The 13,063-nt window shown below is 37.3% G+C and overlaps 1 protein-coding gene across 1 annotated transcript in view; it reads right to left on the reverse strand.

Annotated features, from left to right (window-relative positions):
* Positions 1-13,063, reverse strand: part of LOC149165670 (GDA1/CD39 nucleoside phosphatase family protein) — a 237,464-nt gene that overhangs the window by 51,090 nt on the left and 173,311 nt on the right. The window lies entirely within an intron of this gene.

The following is a 13,063-nucleotide window of genomic DNA, read 5'->3' on the forward strand; positions in this document are numbered from 1 at the left end:
TCCCAGGAGGTACCCTACATCTTTCATGAACAACACCACTATATGACCAAAAGGGGTGCAAGTCCCAAAACCCTGTAGGCCATGTGGATGATTGTGTATGTGGTGTCCTAGGCCATGTGGATGGTTGGCCATGCCTGGTTCCTTTAGTCCCCACTTTTGATCCCATTCATCCTGGATAGGATTGGAGGTCTTGATTGTTCATTTTTGTGTAGCATCGGAAGGTATTCTCGCATGCCAAAGAGGTCTCCAAGTTGGCTTAAGAAAATTAAAATAATTTTTTGGGGCACCAATTCGGCCCAGCTCATGAAAGGGTGTGTCCCTTGGGTTAATTTACCCCCATTCAACTAGTGTATATATATGATGTGACATCTCAATTTTTTGCAACCAAAACAAGTGATTTTCTTCTTAATATTTCCGAGGCCTCTTGGATAGCCACACGTGTGGAGAAAAGGAGTACGAGTTGACTATTTTGAATGAATTGTTTCTCTCTATTTGATCGAGTTTGACTTGAGTTTATTGAACTGTATTAGGCCGAGTTTGACCAGAGTTGACTGAGTTGCAAGAGGACTGCACGTATGTAGGAAGTTGACAACAGTCAACTGCATTTGACCACAGGAGCCGCAGGGCTGAATTTGACCATAGTTGACCACAGGAGCCACAAGGCTGAATTTTGACCACAAGTTGACTGTTTGACCAGCATTGACTTTTGAGTATTTTGGCCGGTTTGACCAGCGTTGACCTGCTGATACTTTGACCAGGTTTTGACTGGTATTTGGATTTGCACTTGGTATAGATTTCTAGACAAACTGTTGATTTGTAAACCTTGTTGAAGAACAATTTCTCCTAAGGAAAGATGTTGGGTTTTCTCCCAAGGTTGGGTTTCCATGGGTAAAAATATTCTCTATTGTGCATGGTTGTCTTTCTCTAATCTTTACTGTTTCTACTGCATTTACTATTGATATTTTTATGTGTATAATTGCTCAATGATATCAATGGCATGAGATAAATTTATTGAAGATCATTAGGTAGTAATTATCTAGAAGAAAATAGTATTCTATTGTGTTCTTGTAGAAAAATCAACATTGATATGGATCTACCGGGATACATTGTTTATGGGAACCATTTGTTTGATATGTAGAGGTGATTGCACTTTGTAAGTGTTGTCAAACCCATGGTTTTACGTGCACCTATGTCTTTCCAACATGGTCATGTTTATAGAGTTTGTATGCACTTCCTTGGTTGTGTTATATTTAGTTCTCCACATGGCAGTATCACAGTTCACATCAAACTTCACATTTCTCAAGGCAGTTCACAAATCCAAATGCACAGGGGTCATTGTGATCAACAAGAGACATACTTGACATGCCACGTTAAACTTTTAGCAAAAGTAAGATATGTCAAGGTGAATTCCATCTCTAAAGGAGAAAGTGGGTATATATTCTGTTATGAATATAATTCATAACAAGTAAATAAATAAAATAAATGTAAATATTAAATAATCAAATATTGATTATTTTAAATAGTCATTAAGTTAAGTGAAAAGGCATGTCTGAAAGACATGCCCAATCACGAAAAGACACCTTCTTAGGTATATAAATGCGGGTCCTCATTGTAACATTCATCACTTGTACAATTTTTATATATTAATAATTTATAATTTCAAATACCTTTGTGTATTTTACATTCAAGCCAACAAGCTATCAGTTTTGATGCTTCAATGGTATCATAGCCATGGCGCACAATATAATCATGCGAGTCTTTGAACGTTGTTCGCCACACAATGTGCCATTACGTTCACGTCCTGATTGCGTTGACCAGTTTAATAAAATTCAAGAAGTATTTATGCATTTAGAAAAATCATATGCAGAAGTTAAAGCCTGTCGAAAGGAAAGCGATAACAAGTAAAATGATCTAGATGATGATTCCGATGAAGCTTATACAGATCAAGATGAGGATTTAGATAAAATTGATCTTGATGTGAATGAGGATGGTCTAGATCAAGATAATGATTCTAATATAGCTGATATAGATCAAGAAGATTATGATGCTGAAAATCCAGATGAAGTTGATCTTGATGTGGATGAGAATGATATAGATCTGAATGATGAGTTTTTACAAGTTCAAAGCAAGGCAACAGAAGCCCAAGAATCATTAAAGGAAGAATCACTTGCCCGTGTTGAAAGGGATGTTAGATCCGAGTTATCTGAGTCACTAACTGGGAAAGATTTAGAAGATGTTGTTGAGAATGAAATGGAAACTTTCAAGGAACAGTGGGAGAGTACTCTTGATTGTTTGGAGGATGAGAATGCAGTTTTGCTGGAGCAACTTGATGATGTTGGTATTGAACTTCCTACATTATACAAGTGGGTAGAAAAACAGGCTCCCGAAGGATGCAGTACTGAGGCTTGGAAAAAGCATATCCATTGGGCTGGTCAACTGCCTACAGAAGAAATCACAGATTTTGTCAATGAAGTTGAGTGTGATCCGCAAGCTTGTCGACCAGTAAGAAGACATCATGGGAAATTGTTGGAGGAAGGAGCCAGTGGCTTTCTTGTTAAAAAACTGGCTATTGAAGATGGTAATAAAGATAGAAAAGAAAGCATAGAGGATAAGGATTGGGACTTAGTGGATAATTTCTTTGAAATAGAAAATGATGTCCATAAAAGCAATGTATTTGGTTCCAAATAGTGGGCAGCGGTGTACTTAGATTATACCCCTGAAAAAGCAACAATTATGGGCCTGAAGCTTCCCAGTGTTAATGAGGTGGAGGAAATCAATGACCTCGATAACTACTCAAGAAATCGAATTTATGCAGTGGTAGTTGCAAATGAGGAGTGTGATTTAACCGAACAACAAAGGAGTAGATTCAGAATGGTTAAAGAGGAGGAGGATGTTCAAAGGGCTCATAAAATGCAAAGACGTCTGAAACGAAGGAGGAATGAATGCAGGAGAAAGAAGACAGCTAATGATGATATTTAGAATGATACTGTGGGCACAGCATCTCTGAATGGAATAAGTAATGTTGAACCCTTCTCAGAAATTGTGAACGGTGTCGAGTCTGGATTTTGTTGCACCTTGTCAGAGATTGTGAACAGTGTAGAGTCTGGATTTTGTTGCATTAATGGTAGTCAAAATATGAAATTGACGCAAACTTTACAAAACCCATATGGGTGCAGTAAAGTTGTGAGTCACATATCTACTATGGAATCTGTCCAAGAAATCCAAAAAGCATCTGCCCATCATACATTTGCTAAATGCTCTTCCTTGGTACCTTGTCTATCTGAAGATAATGGTCAACCAAAGCCTAACATGTCAAAACGCTCTAGTGATTGTCAAGACTTCGAGTTTTCTAGCAAAAGGAGTCGAACTGTGATTATTGATAGTGATGATGAGTTGGATAATAGAAATGGAGTTCAGGATCCTGGTTTTGGCTAGTTATGTAATGTAACCAAGTCAGCTAATTTAACTCATGCAACAGTTGATATTGAACACTTGGGAATTCCCCACGTCGATGAAGAGAATAATGGCAATATAGACTATAGCAGTTATATTGGATGCAGTTCAAATAATGTTGCAACCGTTGATATTGAAAATTTGGGGATTCCCCACGTTGACAAAGAGAATAATGGCAATATAGATTATAGCAGTTATGTAGGGTGCAGTGCAGATAATGCTGCAACAATTAATAACCCCAAAGAAAGCAGTGAGGGGATGAGGTCAATATTGATTTCTTCAACTTACCAGCGTTCGATAAATCGAATTTCATTGTTGGTTCTTTACCCACCACTGATACCCACAGCGTAAACTATGATAGTACCAATGTTGGATCATTTTCCTTAGACAACGTGTCGGGTATAGAAGGAAAATCTTTCCCTTGTGGAAATCATTCTCGTTTTGTTAATTCTAACAATTCTTATATTCCAAATTCCCACAACAATTATAATGTTAACTTTGTGAACAATAGTTTTGTTCCTGGTCCTGCAAATTGTGCCAATTATAATATCAACCAAATAATGAATTATTATTCAGCTCCCAATGCAAGCGCCATGAGTCCCAACTTTGCACCTCCTACTGGGCCATCTTCCATGACCTCAATGCCTTCAAATCATATCTTAATGCAAAATCTTTCTTACTCGGGGTTTATGGAGCCATTTCCACAAGAGATCGTTGTCGTCGCACTATGCAGCGCACTGAAAGTTTTGGTCTACCGTTTCTATAATTCCGACAACCCTCCTGTGGCTGCACCGATACCACACCATCCACCTGCGTCCGCATGGGTTATCCACTGCAACAATTTTCGGTGTCGTTGTGACCTTCACGCAAACGCTTTCAGAAATCCAGTTCGAAGGGTCAACCATAGTTTTAAAAACCGGCCACAAAAACCGGTAACCGGTCTAACCGGCCGGTTAGAGAACTGGCCGGTCCGAACCGGCCTAAAAAACCCGGTTTACTACCTCATGTGCCCGAAATCTGGCCCTAACCGGTCAAAACCGGCCGATTTAGGGCGGAACCGGCCGGTTCCGTCCTAAACCGGCCGGTTTATGGCAAGCCCACCATAACTTGCAAAAAGCGGTTTTCTGATTGTGGTTTAGGGGTTTTGGGGGGGAACTAAGGGTGTTTTCCCTCCAAAAACACCCTCTCCAAGCTTATAAGAGGCCCCTCTCACTCTCATTTGTCTCACACAACTGATTTGGAGTGTTTGTGAGTGTTTGTGAGTTTGTTTGTGAGCTTGGAGAGTGTTGAGTCTTTGCTGAAGTAGTCATCTTGGAGTTGGAGTTGGAGCTATTTTGGAGACAGTGTGTAGCTGTCAGTGGAGTTGCCATCTTCAAGAGGAGGCTAAGGAAGCTAGTTTGCATTTCCAGGTAAGGATTTGCACTTGAAAATTCCTTATTTGACTGTTGTCCATGAATTAATTTTTTTTATGTGTTATAAACTTCTCACTTCTATGATCTACCATCCAGGGAGTCATCATGCCTCCAAAAGCCAAAGACACTGCATGGGCTCATTGTGATATGATTGATGGCAAAATGATCTGCAAATATTGCCAAAAATCCATTCAAGGAGGGGGTATTAACAGGTTCAAGCAACACTTGGCTGGGATAGGAGGCCATGTAAAGCCATGTGGAGCACCAAATGAAATAATAGGGCATATTAGGGCAGAATACCTTCAGAAGTTTGAGACTCAAGTCACTGAACCAATAGAGAAGTTTGTGACTGCAAAGTTTGGGAGTCGAGACTCAACCGAGTTTGATCATGATGACTGAGACTCACGAGAAGTTTTAACTTCAAGTGATAATGTTGATCACTATTATAGTATTACTATTATCATATATGTAGAGTCTACACTGAAGTCTTGTAGTAGGCCACTGGCCCCATAGTTTGTAGGCTTTGTTTTTGCACTCTAGAGGCCATTTAGAGCCTCATTGCTTATGTATTTTGTCGACGATATGTATTGCACTCGATGCCATTTTGATATATTCACCTTTACATGGTATATAAATGAGCAATCTTTGCATATTTTGTCTCTATTGGCTTGGAATCATGGTTTTAAATCTTAAAAATAGTTTTTTTCATTAAAAAATAATTATTTAATGTATTTTTCTAAAACCGGTTCGTTTAGACCAAACCAGTCCCGGTTAGACCGGTTCCGGTCGGTAAACCGGTTCATTAGGTGGACCGGTCCGGTCACCGGTTCCGGTTTTAAAAACACTGGGGTCAACAGAGAACGTCACAGAAGTTTGTAAGTTAGAAAATTTAAATTCATAAATATGAACTATATTATATATTAATTTTAATATAGTTATATCTTAAATAATAAAAAATAATATTAATATTAATTAAAAGTATTTAATTATATATATATATATATATATTATCTAAAAAAAAGGGAAAAAAGTAAGAGTTATTTAAAAAACAAAAAAAATAGAGTTATTAAAATAAAAAATAAATAAATCGATAACCCTAGATTCAAGATAGTGTTACCAAGCAATTATACAGGCAGAGGTGCCAATGGCGTCGAGTTACATATACCAAGATGACAAATACAAACTGAAGGAAACTGCCGACAATAAGCTTTGAGGACAAAGCTTCTGAAGGATGGAGCTATGTTATGAATATAGTTCATAACAAGTAAATAAATAAAATAAATGTATATATTAAATAATCAAATATTGATTATGTTAAATAGTCATTAAGTTAACTGAAAAGGCATGTCTAAAAGACATGCCCAATCACGAAAGGACACTTGCTTAGGTATATAAATGCGGGTCCTCATTGTAACATTCATCACTTGCACAATTTTTATATATTAATAAATTATTATTTCAAATACCTTTGTGTATTTTTACATTCAAGCCAACAAACTACCAATTTTGATGCTTCATATTCTATGAACATAAAAGCGACAAAGAAAATGGATGTTGCATGTGTTATATTCTACGTTGTATGTGGAGAATAATGCCTCGTATCATCCTTGCAACCTTCTCAAGCTGAAATGAGGAAGAATGTTGGTGCTTTCATAAGATAATGCAAGTCGTTGCCTCCTAGATCAACTCGCCAACTTTTCCAAGCTATACATTGCAGTCCAAGATCAACAATGGGAACATTAGGGCTCAACGTTTAATCATGTGAGGGTTGACGTGACCACAATACAAAATTTTGAACATAAATATGGTCAAGTGCTTTCTCTTTTATGTAAAATGTCAACCCATTCATGGTAGTCATTGAGGCTAAGTGAGTTAATCGTTGCAGTGTGGGTAGATTGACCCTCCTCAAGGTAGTCGTCAACCTTTTCGAATCAAATCAAACAATGGCACGCTTTCAAAGCCCTTGCAACTAGTCGTTGTCATTCCAAGCAAATTGTGGCCTCTTTGAGCCAAGTCAACCCCTAATAGAAGATTTTTCATGTAAAAGAAATTATTTTCTATTACAATTGACTTAGTTTCTGACATTTATCTAGACAACAAGTCAATTATTATTATTTTGGGAGGAGAGAGAAAAATAGCCTTTACAAAATGTTCTATAGAAAGCTAAGTCCTCCCAAATAGGTTGTTAATATATTATTGAACTGTGAGATCATATGCCATAATAAAATTTGATTTCACTGTGCTTTGGGGTTCACATCCAAATTTTTTTTCTTAGCTAATGTTGTAACAAGGTTAAAGAAATAACAACAATTTTTTGGGTTACCACATGGTGATTGGGTTAATCCATCAAGTGGAAATAATGTCACATGGATGGTGTTAATTATCAGCAAAGTGACAAATTCCAATCATGGGACTAGATTCTTCTTTTCAAGAGGACTAATTTTGATCTTTGAAGCACTGGATTTGGACAAGGGAAAGTGTATTTTTGAAGTGAAGCCCACATATGCATAAAAGGATAGGTCAGCCCTAAAGAGAAATTGGACACCCTTGGAAGCCTATAAATACATGTGACCTCAATCTCATTTGGACGTCATCATCACTCATTCTTCTTTCTTTGGTTTGGCTCACACAGATCTGAGATAGTTCACAGAGATTGGTTCATAGTACATACAGGTTCAAAGTTGCGGGGTCTGAAGCTCGCATGTGTGATTAGGATTTTTGGTTCCTAGCCACATGCATGCTACAAGGTATTTTCGGTCACAACCGCAGGCATGCAGGCTCATGGGTGTGGTAGGATGGTTTCGATAACTTTCAACTGCACACACACACTCTCTCCGTGTGGTTGGAAACTAGGGTTTGATTTTTACAGTTGACAGTAGAATTTGACAATTGACCGCAGATATTGATAGTGGACCGCAGGCTTCTGAATCAAGGTTTTGATTATTAGCATTGTTGGGTTCATCTCTTGGATGTTGTTTAGTTTATTTTGCTGGATAGTTATGTGGTTGAAGATATGGATCATTGTACTCTCTCTTTACGGAAATATTCAAGGATAATCTAACAAGAAAAAGAATTTGAAAGGGTTTTCCCTGTAGTGGGGTTTTCCCTGGTCTCTGACCAATCCTAGTGTCTCTATGTGTGAATGCTTTTCTTCTATTGTTCCTTTATGTTCCATTGCATTGATGATGATATTGTTCTTTCTATATAATTGCATATGTTGTTGAATAATGTTGTAAATTTGAATAACGTTATGATGCAATGGGGTGAATTCAATATGTAAATGATGAAATGCAATTATCTAAAGCAAAGAACAATAAATCCCTAAAGAAAATGTTATGAATATAATTTATGTAAAAATAATAATAAAAATAGATAATAAATAATAATCATAATATGTAATTAAATAATGATTAGTTAAACAAAGAGGCATGTCTCTACAAACATGCATGTTCGTGAAAGGGTACTTACCTAGCTATATATACGGAACCCTCATTCCCAATTATATCATCATTCTTATTCTTACATTTAATATATATTCTGGTATCTCAATGGATATCTTCATATTCCAAGTCTTTTGGAGTATTTAATGTGAAGAACGAACTTTGTTCGTTCCATTTGGTATCGGAGCCACACCTGATCCGGCCTTTGGCCAACAAACATCCGTCAACCTTGTTTTTGTCGTGATTTAGGCGTTTCGCTACACCAGTCTTGGAGATTCTCCATTCTGCTAGATTTTCCATTCAGGCCTTTGGCCATACATTTAAAAAAAAATCAATATATATAGAAAGTAAAAGAAGTCAAAAATAGAAAAAGAAAAAGAAGGTTATATTACCAAAAAAATAAAAATAGAAGAGCATATATCAATACAAAAAATTTTAAAATATATATATATATATATATAAAATAAAAATAAGAAGGCTAAAAAAATAATTAACAAAAAGGGACTTTTTGGCCACTGTCTGCAGCCCTGTCGGTAGCTGCTAGCACCAACACTCTGCTTCTGCCCAGTCGCCTCAAACGAAATTTCTAAAAGCAGGTACCATGCTCTCGGTGCTTGCATCAGACCATATGAGGCTTTCTAAAGCCTGCATACATGAGACTCTCTCCCATGCACCTCAAAGCCCTATGGTTGCTCCCCACAAACATCCTCCTGTATGACTCCATTGAGAAAGGAGGTCTTCACATCCATCTGGTGGATCTTCCAACCCATCTCTGCTGCAATGGAGATCACTGCTCTAATCGAGGTGTATCGAGCCATTAGTGTGAAGGTCTCCTCATAATCAACTCCCTCTACCTGTGAGAACCCCCATGCCACAAATCGAGCTTTGAACTTCTCCACACTGCCATCCACGGCATGTTTAATCTTATAAATCCACCTTGAAGTCACCATTGACTTCCCCTTAGCTCTCAACACTATCTCCCAAACATCATTCTTCATGATGGAAGCATACTCTTCCACCATGGCATCCCTCCAGTTCTGCTAACTCACAGCCTCCACATAGATAGATGGCTCGATCTCCACAAAACTAGCCACATAGCTACCAAACCACTTTGGTCGTTTTCTCTCCCTAACTGACCACATGGGTCTTCCCACTGACTCTTGTGCTTAAACTCACAGTATGTTTTGGAACAGTGAGGATGGTCACAAACAGCAGCTAAAGGATTGCTAGATGAGGCAACATGATTCATAACCAGATTTTTGATTGATTCTAAAAATGTGGGGTCTACTAAGTAAATGGGAGGCGGAGTATGTACAGAGTTAGAAATGGATATAGATGGTCCACCAAGCTCAGCTCGTGACTCTGGGAAGATGGTATGAACATTTCCATCTTTACAAGTAAAAATTGTGGAGGAATTTACAGGTGATGGTCTCGTAGGTTTTCTTCACAGCCACCTACCCCGCATGGAGATAATCAAGAAGACAGAAATAGGATAAACATGATTACTTTTATACAAGATAAAAGTAAATCTGAAGAGGACTATACCAAAACTCGTCTCTTCAATATTCATGAAGAGATAATCATACAGTCAGTACAACAGAATACTCATAAAGGCCTAGGATTTAATGATGGATCTGAAATCCCATCATACAGGAAAAATCCTATGAATAAAATTCCAAACAGTGTGGAAATTCCTTCAGATAATGAGATCATTGCATTCTTGAAGATCTTTAAAGGAATTAGTCCGTACGATCCAGATGATATGTGGAAGAAGAAAATGTTCAATTGGGACATTTTCACACACAAGTCAGAAAACAGATATGTTGAAGAACTGAAGCTTATTCCCAAAACCGAAAAGAAAAGTTTCAATAAACAAAAGAATGAGGAATGGAGAAATTGGATGAAATCTAATAACCAGTGGATTTCTTTTTATGAATGGTATTACCCTTCCTCGAATCAGATAGAAGAATCCTTAAGAAAATAGTTCAAAAATCAGGCAAAACAAAAAAGGATTCTTGATGTTGATAATTTCATTAAAGGAAAGATGGAATCTAATGCTGTCATAATTCCATCTCCTTTAGTAAGTCCTGACTTTTCTCCAAAAATACAGAAAATGTTGTCTAAACCAAACCTGCCCAAAAATCTGCAGGTCATAAGGTTCCCCTCCAAAACACAAATGGGAACTTTTTGATGGATAGATCTATCAAACAGAAAATGATTTTCCACCATGGAAAAACTTTGTTATCAGACAACAGGATGGAAAAATTTATAAACTGTCTCCAGTTCAAACAGAAGATTCAACCAAAGAATTTGTCTTAGCTACAAACTGGACGAACCTTGCTCTTTCCAGTTTGGAAAAATTTCTAAGAACACAGCATAAGTCTATTGAGGACATGAATAATATTCTAAAATAAATGATGATTAGAATGCTTCAAAAACAGGACCATGCTACTGTATGTTTAAATGAGAATGTCAAGACTCTTGCAGAAAATGATAAACATATAGTTGAAACCCTGGATAACCTCAAGTTATCCACAGAAAAGAAAATTCAAAATGTAACAATTATCCAGGGAAGAGAAATTGTTAAGGTTAATTCTAGCCTTGACATACTAAAGAGGCAAGTCTCAAATGTCTCTATTTCTGTTGATTCACTCAAAAAGAGACATCCTACAGATTCATTCAAATCTACCACTCTTTTTAGTGAACCTCACTCTCAAATGCCTTATACTATTTCATCCTCTGTCTCTAGTCTCATAAGACAACCAGCAGAGATTGAGTTTCCAAAACCAGGGATTTCATATTCTTATGCACCTTTTGCTGCACCTAGTTTCTTTGGCCATCTAAAGCCAAATCCCTGTGTTTCTTCAAAAACAGATCCATCAGCTAGCTCTTCTTTCACAAAATGGATAACAAAAAATGCTTCAGAAGATGAAGAAGACAAAGAAGAAAAGAAATGGTATGAAAACTTAGAAGAAGACAAAGAGACAGGATTGAACAAACTTGAAATAAACAATGATGAGCCTTCACTAGAAAGTCTTGAGGAATTTGTACAGAATTTTTCTCCTCAAGATAAAGTTCATTTTAATATTCCAAATGAAGAAGCAGTTCATGCAACTACTTCCAGGTCCACATGGAATTCCACTTGGTCCCCTGCTCCAGACAGAAGGGATATGATGAAATCCGAGTATCACAAAGATTGGTCAGCCTCCTCGACATATTCTTGGAATATTGACAACTGCACAGAAGCAGAAGTATTATCAGTCATGCACTCCATGTTAGTATGCTACAGGACCTATCTGGCTGATGATATTGGACCCATAAATTCTACAAGAAGAATCATTGGTGGGTTTGAAGGATCTTTAGATTCTTGGCTAAAAGCAGAAACGATCAAAGATCCTCTATTGTTGACTAATTGGGAAAATTCACAGGTAAAGAATGCCGACGGAAGTACTTACATGGATCTGTTTACTTCACTTCCAGTAAACAATATGATTGGTTGTTTACTTTATGGCATTACTGTTAACTTTATTGGCTTCCCACAGATAAATAATGATCTGACTGCTATTACTCTTGTTGCTATGAAACTTCATAATATGAAGCATTTTGATGAATACTTTAATGAGTTCCTGCATAGATTGCATACTTTGTCACCAGAACTCATTCTTGAACCCAAATGGAAGGAAATATTTGTTTCATCATTACCATTATGGGTGTCAACAGCAATAGTCAGCAAATTGCCAGGAAGCATTGGTGACTACAAATTTGGAGTAATTAGGCAGGCAGTGAAAGCCATAATTGTTGAACTTTGCTCCCAAATGAAGATAGCCAGAGCAGCCATGAATCCAAAGAAGCCACATGGTTACCAGCAACTGTGCAAGCAATGGCACCTTTCTGCTCCAAAAAATTCAGAGGGGAGAGATGTGCGTGCTTACAGGAAAAAGAAGCACGCAACAAAGAATTTTTCAGGCAAAAAGATCATCCACCAAAAGAAGCCGAAAGATTACAAACAGACACAGCTATTTACAAGAAAAAAGGAAGTTCAATGTTACCACTGCAACAAAAAAGGACACATTTCTGCAAACTGTCCAGAGTTGGGGAAAGAAAAAAAGAAACCAGAGAAAGGTAAAAAGAAAGTATTTTACAGAAATAAATCGGGTAAAGTAAATTGTTTAAATCTTCCTGATAGTTGTGAGGAAATAACAAGTGAGAGAGAATCAGATTACATCAATAAATTTAATTCTGATTCTAATACTTTTGACTCGAAAGAAGAATATGCAATGATCCACATTGTGCAAAATGTTTCAAAGATAATTGCGAATGCAGTGACACAGATGTCTGCCAATGTCATTCCTTGAATATGATGAAGAATGGCGAATTTGATGAACAGGCTAGAAATCTTTTCACGCAAATGACGGCAGCAACAGACCCACAATTAAAAGATATGTATAAAGAGTTGTTAATCAATCACTTAAATTCTAAGACAGCCAAGCAAAGCAATCCTAACAAAGGATATGTTCCTCCAGCTTCTCTTTTCTTCTCTTTTCTCAGTAGAAGCCTTGACCAGTAAATTCAGGCAGGAAGATTTTGAAGAAGATCTTCCCCATACTTTGCCAAGTATCCACCAGGCAATAAAAGATCTAAGGAAGACAGTAAAAGAAAATAGAAGGCTTTGTATTGAAAGTCACCAAGATTGCCAACTCAGGAAAATGAAAGCAGAACAGCCTTCAACTTCTGCACAGACACAGAATTGGACATTCC

The sequence above is a fragment of the Pinus tabuliformis genome, chromosome 5_1 (assembly GCF_031772625.1).
Source record: "Pinus tabuliformis cultivar Carrire ecotype Pingquan chromosome 5_1, CPIR1, whole genome shotgun sequence".
NCBI lineage: Eukaryota > Viridiplantae > Streptophyta > Pinopsida > Pinales > Pinaceae > Pinus > Pinus tabuliformis.